Consider the following 15,969-nt stretch of genomic DNA (forward strand, 5'->3'; position numbering starts at 1 on the left):
CTAAATGGAGTCAAGCCCTTGGAGTCTGTGAAATGGATGTTGTGTTAAGAAGCTGCTTTATTGGCACAAAAACATCAGGGTGGATTGAGAATCCGGCAAGAACATGGGGGATTTTTATTTGCTTATTAAACTTAATTTACCGAGCTTATCAGCTACTGCTGTTAACTGTAAAATCATGATTAGATGACTGATATGAATGTTTTGCTTGTCTTATATGGTTTACGTGGTGGAATGGTCCTGTGCAATGCAATATAAATTAGCTTTTTACTTGTCAGGTGTGTAATTTATGTGCCACTAATGTAAACCAAATGAAAAAGCGAATATAATGACTGTTTCAAACTGGTTTCCAAGCTGTTCAAACTGGTTCCTACACTGAGTGTTCACAGCTCTCTATGTAGCAGAAGGGGAGCTAAATCTGCTAACGCTAATAGCAACACATCAGGTACATTTGAATGATAATTTCTTGATATGCCAGCTTCAGTGTAGTAAAAGAAAAAAGTTCAGTGCTTCATTTATGATATATTATAATTTATGGTGAAGTGCTTTTCACAGCATTAAGTGCCTGGAAACTGGTTAAGACAAATTATTTTGTACTAAAACTGGAGGAAATGTTTCTCTGTTTACTTTTTTATTTAAAGTCATCTCTGCATATTAATGTAGTACACTACTGTTCAAAAAGTTTGGGGTCAGTGTTTCTTTCTTTTTTTTTAATTAATACTTTTATTCAGCATGGATGCAGTAAATTAGTCAAAAGTGACAGTAAAGACATTTATAACATTGCAAAAGATTTGTATTTTAAATAAATGCTGTTCTTTTAAACTTTACATTCATCAAAGGATCATGAAAGAGTCAGTTTATACCAAACAATTAAGCAGCACATCTGTCTGATTTCAGTGATATCAATCAACAACAGATTGACACTTTTTTTGACATTAATAATAATAAGATACTTTTTCTTGGGCACTAAATCAGAATATTAGAATAATTTCTGAAGGTTAACGTGACACCGAGGACTGAAGTAATGATACTGAAAATTCAGCTTTTGCATCACAGGAATAAATTACAATTGAAAATATATTAAAATACAAAACATTTATTTTAAATTGTAATAATATTACAGCAATATTACTGTATTTTTTATTAAATAAGTACAGGCCTGGTGAGCGTACGAGACTTAAAAAATTAAAAATAAATTACAACCCCAAACTTTTGAACAGTAGAGTATAAATAAAGTATTTATTTTAAAATAGAAATAAATTAAATCACATTTAACCCTCAAACAAGTCTATATAATTGTTTCCATAAGCTATTTGAGTAAAACTGAGCAGTTTGCACACACTGTTTGTGGTAACACACTACGGTTGAATGGAAATACTCTCATATCTTTAAATGTCAAAACTGACTCTGGGTTTTTGTTTTAAGAAAACATAACCTGTTTATCCTTCTGAAATCTGCTCTGAGTGGAGACAGTTCAGGGACGTCATTCACGGAGCGCTGCCAGCTTATGACAGAGAAATTTCCATTGTGAATGGAAGAAAGTCCAAATAAAACCTTCTGGATGGCTTCATTGCTCACAACAGACAGAGCAAGACATAAATTGTGAAAAGAAAAAAAAAAAACTAGCCTATTACCTTTTCTGACGAGAGTTTGTCGAACTCATCACTTCATTCTCATGAGTTAACCATCTGTGGGCATCATATCCCCACATCAGCTCACTCGGCCGTAACTCAATACAGGATTTGCTTTCATAAGTCACTGATCAAGAATGTTCTTCATAGGGTCATTAGATTATGTCCTTAATTGGTAAAAGAAAAAGAGTCCTGTGCACTTGGTATCACTATAAAAGGCCTGCTGGTGAGTCATTGTCAGAGCTTGACTACTTTGTGATTGAATTCCGAAAATTGGATAGAGCCTATATCAAATGGGCTATGTAAAATTATAATTATTTTAAGGCATAAAGAAGGCTACATATTTTCATGTGTGTGTGTGTGTGTGTGTGTGTGTGTGTGTGTGTATATATATATATATATATATATATATATATATATATATTAGTGGTTTGAAAACTCCTGACATAAACAATATTGATTTCTATTACAAAGTCTTGTAACTTTATTTGGCATCCACTTACATCTGTCACAGTACCAAGAGAGCTTGAATGTCCATCAGCTCTACTCTGTGTTTGCATGTTTTATGTAATTTTTATGTTAATTTATGGTGGTGAATTCATGGCTTTCAGCATAGGTGATTAGTTCATTTGTGGGTGGTGAAGTGCTTTGAGCGCGCTCGAATGTGTTATTTGACTGAATGAGTAAGCTAGTGCCGTATCTTGTATGCGATGTGTGCGTGGGTAGTTTTGGGAGATTGTGTGTGTGTGTGTACGTGTGTCACACTGCAGTATTTTATAAAAATTTATTCTTCTGTCTTCGTTTTGACTTTCTTCTTCTTTCTTTCCTTCTCTCGCTGGGCATCAACACATGACTGCACTGTTAAAATTCCATCTTATGTGACATTTCCTCTCCTTGCAAGGTTTAAAAATAAATGAGCCACTGTGTGCAAGGAAGTTGTCAAAGATAAAAACAAACAAGCTGTGAACTCTAGCCTTCTCATCATGAGACAGATTCAGTTATATTAATTCTATATTTACCAGCCGATGGTGTGAACCCATTTACACAGCCTTTAGATCTAGTGTGTGAGCATGCGTCTGAGTGTGTGTTTCCACCAACCCATCAACTTGGCATATGCTAGTAAAGGGTGGATGCCAAGTAGCCTACCTCACAGAGAGAAGCGTGCCTGCACAGGCAGAGAGAACATGATGCAACACACACACACACACACACACACACACAGGAGCTTGGCTCCAACATGCCATGGTCATATCTAACAAGCTGTTAAATAAACACACACACACACACACTTATACTTTAATTTCACCAAACAGTTGCAATACTTTCACAAGTGCTATTTCATTGCTGCGTCTTATTCACTAACCACCCACAATCCAGTTAAATCAGGCACTAAATATCCCTACATTGTGTTATTGACAAAACTTACTGGGATTTGTCTAGTGTAATTTTTACTTAAATTACTTATATTATAAAATAATTATATATAATTATATATATACTGCCTCCCCCCTTATTATCATCACCACCCCGTCCCGTACTCGCTGCCCTTCACCAGGCTCCCGACGGGAGTGGATGTGTGAGAGAGGAGGGGCGCTGAATAGCTAGGGCTGGTGGCGTGTGATGAGGCACACCTGATGTCAATAGAGCCTCATCACCACCGCTGTTTAAATGCCGAGCGCGCATCTCCTCGAGAGACCGATCTCTTCCCCGTGCATGCACGCTGGTGTCGTCGTGGGTCCAGGAAGGGTGCGTCGAGAGCGGATGGAATACCGCACCCGTGAGACGGCTGACGGGCCAGAAGATGGACGAAGCCGCTGAAAAGAAGTCACCGCCACTCGCGCCCCGGCCCGAGAGGGGAGCGCGTGCGGCCACCGGTCTCCGCCCCTTACCTGGACCCTTCCGTTCCGAACACTGCCCTCCTTCACGAACCCCGCAGCACGACGAGGACACCAGACCCCCTGTTTATTTTGGACACTTTTACCCCCTTTTGGACACTTTATTTGATTATTTTGTTTAATAAAAGCCTCTCCGAGACCCACTGTGTCTGTTGTTTGCTCCTCCCGCCACAATATACAGTATATACATACAGTCAGTCATGCATGAAACGGGTAAGAAAAAATGTAAGGTTTTTGCATTAAAAAATGATATATAACATAATATGTGAAAATGTAATATGCAACAACAACAAAAAAGCTACTGAAACGTGGAAATATTATATGGGTAACACTTCACAACAAGACTCCCATTTGTTAACTATATTCAATGCATTGATTAACATATATTACCAATGAGCAATACATTTTTACAGTGTTTATTAATCTTTGTTAACTTTAGTTAATAAAAATGCAGCTGTGCATTGTTAGTTCATGCTAAGTCCATTAAATAACATTAATAGATACAACTTTTGAGTTTAATAATGCATTAGTAAATGTTGGAATCAACATTGTCACAGTGCACACAGCAAGGATGAACGAGGAACATGAGACGAAGATGTAAACTCAAATAACACAGTCTTTAATGACTCCAAACAAGGCAGGGCAAGGCAGGGCAAGGCAGGGTAAGGTAGACACAGACAGGAACACTGGGGAGTAACGAGTAGACCAGACGACACGAAATTGAACAGGCGGGAACTTAAATACACAGGCTAATTACACAAACACAGCTGGACAAGAATTAACTAATAATCACATTAAACAAGGACAGGAAACAAACCAAATATGGACACAAGAGGTGGGAACACATGACACACACAACAGAGGACTGACACATTAACTAAGATTAATAATACAAACAAATAATTTAATTGTTAGTTTATGTTAACTTATGTTAACTAATGGAACATTATTATAAAGTGTTAGTTATATATATATATATATATATATATATATATCTTAAATTTGAGTGTACTTTATATATTTTATTCATATTGATAATTCACATAGTAATTATATTTTTGTACATGCATTTATTCATATAATTTAATCTATATAAATTTTGTTTGTGTACATTTTTGATTCAGGTGTGAAGGTCGCAGTGGTGTAACGATACTCTGTGTTAGTATGCCAGATCTTCTGGACCCTCCACAACTTGGCACCAACCAGTAAGGAAATTTTGCTGTTAAAATTGTGTTTTATGTGCCTATGTGTATCATGCCTGATTTGTAAAATTTATTTAGTGAATCATACTTAAGTGTGCAAGTGAGTGTGAATCTTAGTGAATTCCCTACTCAGTGAAGTAATGTTTTGTCTTCCTCCATCCTCTTCCACTCCACCTCTATGAGCAGTCTTTAGGATTTCAGCCAGTAAGCTCAAAGCTCTTTTAGGTACTCAGGCTTGTCAAGGCAGCACAAACATCACACATCAATTGCCTTTGATGATTTGGAAGCAGTAAGAGTTTCACTGAAATCCAGGAGGACATCAGTAGAAGAAGAGGAACATTATACACTCCTACCAGTAACCAAACATGAAATTATAAACAGAAGCTACAGATGATAGTTTACTTGTACCCAAGAGCCTCAAATAATATAATATAATATATAATATAATACAATATATAATATTTCCTATGTAGGTTCCTGTCTCAACAGTTTGAACTTCAGTATTTGAAATTTGCCAGACACATATCATGTTACTGAATTCACACCCTTAAAGGTATAACGCAACAAAAATAATCATTAAACAAATACTCCCAAAAAGAAGTAATATTATTTGACATAGATCAGAATGAATAAAACTGCATGTTTTGATAGAACTATGTGCATTACTTACTACATTTAGAAGAAACTTGAAGACAAATTTCATCAGCATGGCATTCATTTAATTTCATATTCTTTCACAAAAAGCCCATGGTGCTGGTGAAACTCAGCCCTGTTTAATAAATGTTTAATTGTAGTTGTGCATCAACCGTTTTTTACTTATGATTTAGAGCCATTATAATTTGTGTTAATTGGTCCTGATTTGCAGATAATGACATAAATCTATAGTAAGTCCAAATGTTTTTGGTCATTTTACGCTCCATTTGGAAGAAAAACTCATCAAAAACATTTCAAAGATGCTTTAAAAAAAAGTAGTTTTTTTTTATCTATAGTATATAAAAAATATACATGAGCTCTCTTCAACGTACAAGTGTCCTTTATTTAGTAATTTCTCTGAAATCCTTGTGCAACATCAGAGCTCCTGTGGTGTACAAACTTTCAAGTTCAAAAAGAATGCCAGTGCTTTTCATGTGTCTGTACACAACATCGGATGCACAAAACCCCATCTCCGAAGCGCCTCGAGAAGACCTGGAGAGGAGCCGCCACCTTACCACAATCAAAATGGCGAGTCAAATGGATTTGTTGATTAGGCATTTGAAAGTGGCACAGATGAGGGCGGAGATAATTGCAAAGGAAGATCAAAGCCAGCGTGGTGAGCCCAGAGACGTTAAGCCCCATGCTGGATTTATCTTTGAGATGCCAGAGTAGAACACCCCTCTAAAGGCTGTGCATATTTTTAGCAGGAAAGAACTTCCTCTGAACTGCTGCTGACTGTTAGGGCTTAGAGACATCTTCTGAATCTATTTGATGTAAAGATATAACTGAAATTATCAATATTTTTGTTCCAAGACTGCATGAGATCCACAACTTCCCTTATAATTTAATTTTAAATATATAGTAGTGCTGTCAAATGATTAATCGCGATTAATCACATCCAAAATAAATGTTTTTGTTTGCATAATACATGTGTGTGTGCTGTGTTTATGTAACGTGTGAGATGGTATAAAGCAGCTCACAACGAAGAAACAGAGTCAAATGGGGTATTTAAAGCAGATGTACATGAAGTCAAGATTCATCATATCTGTGAAATCATTGGTGCACATTTGTTAAATATTTCACTAAGGCTTAACTGTGGAAAAGATGGAAATGGAAAAATGATTCAATGTAAAACATATTCAAACTGTTTTTTGTTTTGTTTTTTCAGTTCAGTTTGAAAGGTGTTTACTAGGTGAGCAGTTTAGCTGCTTTGGGAGTAACATTGCATCCAAATAATAAATTAGATGTAAGTAACACCCTCTCTTCTGAAAAGCACCAGCCATTATTTAAAAGGCACACAGATTGCATAGAGGTAAATCAGCTATAGTGTTATGGCAATATAGATAAATGTTTAGCTAACGCTGATCGTGTAATTGCAGCGCTGAAATAAGTGATGTAGGATTTAGTCAGTTTGTAAATACTTATGTTTGATTGCGGAATATTGAAAGCTCTCGACATAAATCAACAGATGAATGCAAATGATACAGATTTCTAATCCTCGTTTTCTCTCCTGCCCCACTTTTCTTTGTTTTCTCACTACCTTTCCTTTTGGGCCTCCTAAATAGATACATGCACACTCAGTGTCCTCTCAAGGAGCCTCTTAAGATTTTACTTAAAGGAACACTCCACTATTTTTGAAAATAGGCTCATTTTCCAAACCGTTGAGTTTTACCGTTTTCAAATCCATTCAGCCGATCTCCGGGTCTGGCGGTAGCACTTTTAACGCAGTTTAGCATAGATCATTGAATCTGATTAGACCGTTAGCATCGTGCTCAAAACTGACCAAAGAGTTTCGATATTTTTCCTATTTAAAGCTTGACTCATCTGTATTTACATCGTGTACTAAGACCGACAGAAAATGAAAAGTTGCGATTTTCTAGGGCGATATGTCTAGGAACTATACTCTCATTCCGGCGTAATAATCAAGGAACTTTGCTGCCGTACCATGGGTGCAGCAGGCGCAGTGATATTACGCAGCGCCTGAAAATAGTCCCCAGCTATATCATAACTAGTTACCTAGCTGGGGACTATTTTAGGCGCTGCGTAATATAATTGCCCAATTAAACACATATTTAAAATATCTAAAGACTATCTCATTTCTAAGTCTAAAAATTGAATGTACATGCAACCTAGGTGCAAAAAGATTTGTTTTTATTTATTCGTTCATTCATTCATGCATTCATTTCATTTTTACTTGCATTTTAGACCCTGGGATTACATTTATACCAGTTTCTAGTCTGCGGTTCATAAGTGTCTCTGTGTTGTGCATATTCATCAAAAATTTAATCAGCGATCGGGCTCCTTTTGGAACTACACAGGGAGCACAACCTGCACAAAGTATCTCTTGTAATTACATTGTGTTTTAATGAATGATGTTATGGAAACAAATGTATAATTAATGGGTTATCACATGGTTAAACTCTCACCTAGTGATTAATATATAATTACAAAGAACTTAACACATTGTGATTTGGTCTCAGGAAACAGAGAAAAGCTGATTCAGTGCTCTTGTTTTCCTGTTGAATTCGGAGATGGAAGCACATTAAGGAGCAGGACCAAAATATTGCATTTTCCTCCAGAATCCTCTGAAGTAAAGATAACTGCTCATTTCCTGGGGACTGACTTAAAATAGTTCTCTTTACTTTATTTATATGGTTTTAAATGGTTCATGTTTTCTGTGATGGTATGGAAGCCCAAAAGATTTTCACATTTTTTCTATGTGTTATTCTTTTCACATAAGAAAAAAATGCTTTGGTAAATCATAGTTATGACGTAAAAAAATAAATCATAATTATGTGATAAAAAGTAGACGTTATCATTCTGAGATAAAAAGTCATAATTGTTGAAATGAAAGGACATAATTATTACATAAAAGGGCATGTGAAGGACATCAAAGGGCATAATTATTACATTAAAAAGTTGAAACTGACATTGTCATAATTATGACAAAAGTCGAAATTGACAAAAATCTAATTTATTTGTTAATGTTTAAAAAAATTTGTCATTATTATGACTTTCTCTCATAATTTCTGTTTTTATGCTTGTTATATGATTTAGTATGTCAGTTTTAGGGTGGAGTCAAAATTTGAGTATTTTTTATATGATTTATCAAAACATCTTTTTTTCCTTATGTGTTTAAAGAAAGACACACAAAGAAATAGTAAAATATGGTAGTTTAGAAGGAATTTAAATCAACTACAAAAAACAAATGAATAAATAAAAATATGTAGGTCTATTTGAACTTAAAATAATGTGTCAGTCCAGCTCACCTGCCGTGCTTGTTGGTCTGAATAAACAGACTAAAAAAAAAATAATAATAATAATAAAAGTATCTGTACTCTTATGAGTTGTAAGTTGTAACTTTGCTATAGTGCGCAAATCAAAAAATAATTAATCAAGTAATTTTTTTCATTATTTGAGCATAAGACCTAAGACCTCATTGTTACAGTGTGTAAAATCATGGCATAGCCCTGTTTTTTAGAATGGTTAGATGATTTATTGTGCTGAAATAATAATATTTTTTCCAGTCTATTCCCAACTAAATTCCAACAGTTTTATGACCCACAGAGAAAACAGACAGTCATCGAAACAGAAACCAAACAAGCCTGAAACAGAAGGGCCGAGACTCAGGAACAGTACAACTTCTTTCCTCCTTTCTGAGCGAACATCTGGAATACACAATGATGTGACTTTAGTCATGTCTTGAAGACAGATAACAGAAAATGAAAACACGAAGAAAAATCTTTACTAATGAAACAAAAAAAGGCAAAATTACTGATTCAACTCAAATTCAAAATATGACATTAACTTTTTTCCATAAAGGTTTTAGGTTTTCCATTTGTCAAGACAGAAATCCCAGACCTGAAACCTTAAGCTGCTGTGTTTGCTGAATACATCCACACGTTGGAGGAAAACATCTCAGTTGAATCTCAAATTGGCTCTCAGCTGCTAGAGCAATTGAATCCATATTGCAAAATTTGAGTTTATCCCATCAGACAAAAATGTATGCTGATGATAAAACGCTCCATATTTATACATCCCTTTTGTAAACTGAGACAAAATAGCAGATTGTGTCGTTTACAGCCACTAGCCTTCTCTTCACTTCTCAAACTGCTCAACTGACAGCGGGCCAGACCCCATGACCATTTTCCTCATCCTCCATGAGAGGCTTTATCAGGCTCATGTCATGAGGGATGTTTCCCACTAATCACTATAGTTAAAGCAAACCGCTGAGATGTGTAATTAGTACACACTTTCTCTTTCTAGAATCCCAGCGCTTTCAATTCCAGACCTTTCGCCCTGCGCCGCACTGCACGACGGATTTTTCTGTCAAAAGCGTCAGGATGGATTAGTAGGAAGACAACTTCTGAAATTAGAGTCACTGTCCCACTGCAGAATCGGGCGGCTTGTCATCATTCCCCTAATGAGCTTGTGTCTTTCTGGAAGCAGGCATTATCTGTTAAAGCCACACTCTGCTCCACTTAACAGAATTCAGACTTTTCATAAACAAAAAGTACTCGTGTGGGGAGAGCAATGCATCATCGTTCATGTCATGACAGCTCTGAAAGAGCCGCGGGATGCCCACACTGATTCAGCAAAATGATTGGTGCGATGTGTCATGCCACCTGCTGTGAGCCGTACACATCCCAACATCTCGGCCGTTCATTTGGGCCTTTCAGCGCTCGTGTGAATTAGCATGCTGGATGTTCAGGATGGGAGTGAGTGTGCTGGTCAGTAGGCGTGAGTCACAGCTGTTTTTGGGCTGCTGGGACACAGGTCTATGTGGCCTTGCCTGAGGTCATTATCCTAGCTTGGGTCACTGAGTCAAAACCCTGCTGGTTGGGAGAACAACACACACACAAAAAAATCTCAGATTTGAACTTCTGGGAGTTTGTATTGTTTTCATTTGTATAAGTCTTAAATTCATTTGAATGTGAACAAACTCTGCAAACAGACACACTGTAAACAATATGTACCCTATGTTATATATATATATATATATATATGTGTGTGACCTGGACCACAAAACCAGTCATAAGGGTACATTTTTTTAAATGTTGAAATGAATCTGAGGGTGCATGCAAAAAAAATCTAAATATTGAGAATCGCCTTTAAAGTTGTCCAAACTAAGTTCTTAGCAAAGCACATTACTAATCAGAGATTAAGTTTTGATATATTTACAGTAGGAAATTTACAAAATATCTTCATGGAACATGGTCTTTACATAATGTCCTAATGATTTTTGGCATAAAAGAAAAATCAATAATTTTGACCCATACAATGTATTTTTGGCTATTGCTACAAATATACCCCAGCGACTTAAGACTGGTTTTGTGCTCCAGGGTCACCATATATCTTTTACACATAAAGCAGTCTCTGAATGCTCAGCGAGGAGGCAAATGTTTTGTTTGTATGTTTTGTTTTTCCTAGTAAGAAGTTGAACATTCGTCTCGAATTCGTCTTCCAAGATGAATTGAGCGCAGAGAAATGCTGAGATAATAAGCATACAATGTTAATTTTATGTTCTGAAACACCTACATGTTTACAGCATTTGACCCACATTCCTGCTCAAAGCCGGGTAGAACGATCTCTAAAGGCTTGTCATGTATTGAATTCCTATTTTCGTGGCTAAATATAAATCTGTTTGAAGTTCTATGAATCCTAATTCACCATTAATGTGCTAGCTGCCTCTTTATCTCCTTTCGTTTGTGTGTTGTAATCTATTTTTCCCGTCTTGCTACTGATTCCACGGTTTTGTCTTGAAATATATGCTGAAATCAGGTCTGGTGGAAGAATGCAGATGTTCATTGTTGCTGTATCAGATTCAATGTGACTTTTTTTGACCTCCACCCATGTACTATATTCGAAAAGCAAACGTTTTCTCTGTGATATCTTGCGGCACTCCCATATTTTCCTTTTTTTCATTTAATCTTGCATCAGGCCACAGGAAACTTGGCACATCTCTCAAAGTTCCACCCATCTCTTTGTCAGACCAAAAAAAAAGTCTCACTGATGTCGAAATTAAGAAACGCCGCTTGATTTTTTAAAAAAGGGGAAAACTGTGTTTCTTGGCTAACATGCCGCTAAATTAAAGTCATCGCCTTTGCCTCAGAAATAAAAGCTTATGTCTCTGCTTGATTTCAGCTGTTTACCCATTAAAATCTGGAGGACAAAAATGTGGGCAAGCAAACCTGGAAAAATTGTTTAATGCTTGTTCTGCCAAGAATGTCTGTCTCCATTCTACTCAATCCAAAGCGAAAAATGTCTGCAGTAAAACATGGTTGTGGAACACTTTACTCATCCATCCATTGCACCAGACAGCAGACATGTGCACTGGCCAAAAGTACTGAAGCGATGACACTGTAAGAATGTATACAGTGGTGTTGCACTAAAATGTAATTAGCTGAAAATTCAGTGACCTGAGGGTTGTAAATGAAGGAAGAGGGCCATATACATACCCCATTTTCTCTCCCCTGGGATTCTGTGTGCTCTGCTTTTAGCAGGAAAACATCTCGCCTGTCTCATTTCTCCATTTGCCCCAGGAGTGCACTCAACGTGTCTGCTTGTGACTGCGTCTCAACCCTGGATTCCTTCATGGTTCAGTGTCACCGCCTTTATTCTAAGTGGAGGGTTAATCCACCAAAAGAATTTAGATTTTCCGCTGACCTAAATGTGATTTTCATGTAAATAATGGCTTGTTTTGTCTAAGTCTGATACTTCTGTGTCACGTATTATCTTTGTTGTAATCCTGCAGCCTACCTAGGCGACATTTTAAGCCATCACCTATGCAAATGCATTCATTTATGTATGTCATTCTTATATATAATTTTTTTAAATAATATGTTAAGCAATGCAAAATGGTCAAAGTAATTACTATTTAATTTTTAAATATATATAAATTAAATAGCATATATATATATATATATATATATATATATATATATATATATAAAAAATTACTTGTTAAATTTAAAGCCCTGATAAAAATCTATTTTTTCATGTTTTTATGAGGTTAGTATAATTATTAGGTTTAGATTTTTATTGCACTGAATTAACATCTTAAACCAACAGCCCTAATAAAAAACTGAACTGAAAAAATAAATAGTTTATGTAGTATTTTATGAATCCTGCAACCTACCTAGACGACATTTTAAGCCATCATCTATGGGTTTATTTAAAATACATCCTAAATTGACACCTATTATGAAAGCTGAAAAATAAAATGGATATATTGTTTCATGTTTTAATGAGGTCAGTATTAGCATGTTAAATTGATAGCCCTGATAAAAACGCAAAAATAAACATTTAAATGTACTATTTCATGCTGGTGCAAGGAAAGATTTAAAAAAATATTTTCTGGGCTGCTTCTGTAATGATTGCAAATCAATCTATCAGCCCACACACATTACACTGTTTACAGTGAGTAAAAATCATCCCTTATGAATTGTTTACAAATGTTTGTGACAGCTGCATAACAGCGCATGGAGGCATGATTACATGAAACATGGCTTGTTTCATTGAATTTATATTAGCAGAAAAGGAAATTGAAGCTGGCTTAGACTCTTTTGTGAACACGTGTTCAATATTGGTATTTCTCAACCTCTGTATAAAGCCAGGTTAGCCTTGAACCTGCGCATTGGGTTTTTGTACTTTCCCCAGAGTGAAAAATATGAGGTTATGTTGTTACCCAAGGCAACAATAATGTTGAGATATCATGTAGAGATTGAGAAAAATATGGCTTTAATTATTTTCCATTAACCCTGGTTTATTTCACAGCTAATTGAATGCAGATTCAGAAATAGAACATGCTGTAGGCTAAACTAAAGCCTCGCTATATCTCCTCAACACAAAGAATTCAATGCAGCTCACTGTGTTGTCTCCTACAAGTGTTCAGACAAGGCCAAGTAATAATGCAACCAAAATGCACTACCACTTACTTCTGCCCTTGGCGTCAAACGGCTGGGCCTTGCGGACCGTCGGACGGAAAAGTTGAGTGGCCAGGAGACTCTCGCCGACGTCCGACGGGAGATCAAGACTCGCTGTGTCAGACAAGTAAGACAGAAAGGTAAAGATGAATGACCGGGAGGCTCTTGCTGACGTCCGACGGGAGATCAAGACTCGCTGTGTCGGACGGGTAAGCCTCGCCGGCCATAGGATGGAAAAGGTAAGGTTGTCTGGCCAGGAGGCTCTTGTGGCATCCGATGGGAGATCAATACTCGCTGCATCGGAATGGTTAAGCCTTGCCGGTGGCAGACTGAAAGACAAGATTGCCTGGCCGGAGGCTGCTTTAGCGTTCGACGGTGGTTCGATACTCACGACGCAAAAGGCAAACGTCACCGGTAGTTGAAAGAGAAACGTATTCTGAAGGCTCTTGTCACGTTTGACGGGAGATCAAGACTCGCGGCGTCGGTCGGGAATGTGTCGCCGAGCGAAGGACGGGAGGGCAAAGTTATGTGGTCGGGAGACTCTTGTCGACGTCCGACGGGAGATCAAGACTCGCTGTGTCGGACGGGTAAGTCTCGCTCACGGAAATTTTCCTAGCAGCCACTCCAATGGGCTAATGCTGAGAAGGTGGTCATTGAAAAGGCTGATCATGAACCCTTGTTTAATTGCGCCGCCTATAGGGGAAAAGCAGAACAGATTATAACGGTGAAACAGCTGAACGTAATGAAAAACTCAGAAAAATGGCAACTTTTGATGTCCACGTTCAATGATTTACGATTGTTGTAGCATTTCTATCATAAAGAAATGGCCAAATATTAAAGATTAAGTGGACATTTGAATTAAGAGTTGTTTAGCCGAATGGGGATTAGATCGCACAGTGACAAGTAGACGATTGTCGGGCTATTTGAGTCCTCTGTAGGCTTTGATGTAATGCGTATGCATGTTATATTGTTTGATACATTTTATTAAGTTAGTTCAACGGAACCATAAGTTACTTACTTTTGATACTTTATTCAAAACAATTATTATGGCGTATTGTGGCCTGCAATGCATCTGTTACCCTTTTGCTCGTTAGTGATGGCCTTGGCTGAGAGGTCCATGCCTGCACCTGCCGGGTTGTAAGTCATTAGCGGTGGCTCCGAGGCAACAGCATTCGGTGGGACGGGCAGTGATGTTGCTGTAAAAGAGGATATTGTGACTTTAAATGAAGTAGAGAGCTGCGAGGGAGAGAAGCAGGGGCCCAAATTTCCATCAGAGGCAGCCTCACGCATAATATCGGCCTCTGGGGCTTGAGGTGGGAAACTGATGGAAGCAAAAGAGAAAAGGGTGTAAAAGAAAGATGTGTGGGTCTGTTGCGAGCGGAGGCAGCCTCGAGCTTGCTTTGCCTGCCATAGCTATAAGCCACAGGAAGGGAGTCCTGAATCATTTGAGAAGCCTGCTCTGCTAGCGGAGGTAGCCTCGTGCTAGTGTCTGCTTCGGGAGCTGTAGGCCACGGAAAAATGGTTTGAGACTTTTAGCTGGACATGCTGGAATGTCCAGGTAGCCTGCAGTGTTGCCGATTTAGCCATTTTGTTCCACTACCATAGTAACTTTTTTTTCAAGCAACTAGCAACAAATGTGGTGATTTAAAAAAAATTTTGGCAAAGTAATAAAAGGTTTTAATCACACATGGAAGAAAAATATTGAAACAGCTAGCCAGCCAAGTGGCACATCGGCTGGTAACGTTACACATTTTGGGAGAGGTGCTTAGCAGTACACACTTGACATATGAATTAAGTTGCAGTTTACGCTTGTTGCCTGATTTTTTCGGTTTGTACCTATGATTGTTAATCATTTACTGTTGGTCCACTGTAATAAACTGAAATTTTCCTCTTCCACTGTTGGTTTTAACCATAAAACAAAATTAATCTTATCCATTTTATGTCCATTTATTGAAATGCAATGTGTAAATTAATTATAGGTAAAAATGCTGGTGAAAAATCAGGAAAGTTTGAGTAATTCCAGTGTGTATCCTGAGCACTTGTATCATGGTTACATAGTAACATTAACATCCAATGATGTCGCGACGTCCTTTAACAACTTTGATCAACAAATTACCTGCCTTTAGCGATTTTACCTGAGAATTATTTGGCAAGACTGGTGGTTGTGCCGCTAGCGGAAGCCGCCTCGCGCTAGCATCTGGAAACAGAAGCTAGAGCCCCGGCTGCATACGGCGCTGCGGCCGGGAGAGCCGCAGTGAAGGCTGAGCCGAGCTGGAAGCGAGTGAGGCTTTGCTGCGGTGAGAACTGGGGCGCGGCCCAGGCTCATTGAAGGCCTGCTGTTGCGTCCCGACGCTCGTGGAGACGACGGTGGTGTCGAGCGAGGAGAGTTCGGAGCTTTTCTCAATCTATTGGCCGCCTTGGCAGCTGAAGTGGATTTAGGAGTGAGGCCGGTTTGTGCGGTGAAGAATAGATAGTGTAAATCCACTTTGTTTACTCTACGCGAGGACGTTGCGTCGGAATTAATCAGCGTTTTATACGGGCTTAAATACGAACCACTTTCCGATTTGAGGGATTGTTGGCATGGATATTTGCGTCCGAATGATAAGAGGATGGAAGCGACGCCAGT

The sequence above is a fragment of the Barbus barbus genome (genome assembly GCF_936440315.1).
Source record: "Barbus barbus genome assembly, chromosome: 37".
NCBI lineage: Eukaryota > Metazoa > Chordata > Actinopteri > Cypriniformes > Cyprinidae > Barbus > Barbus barbus.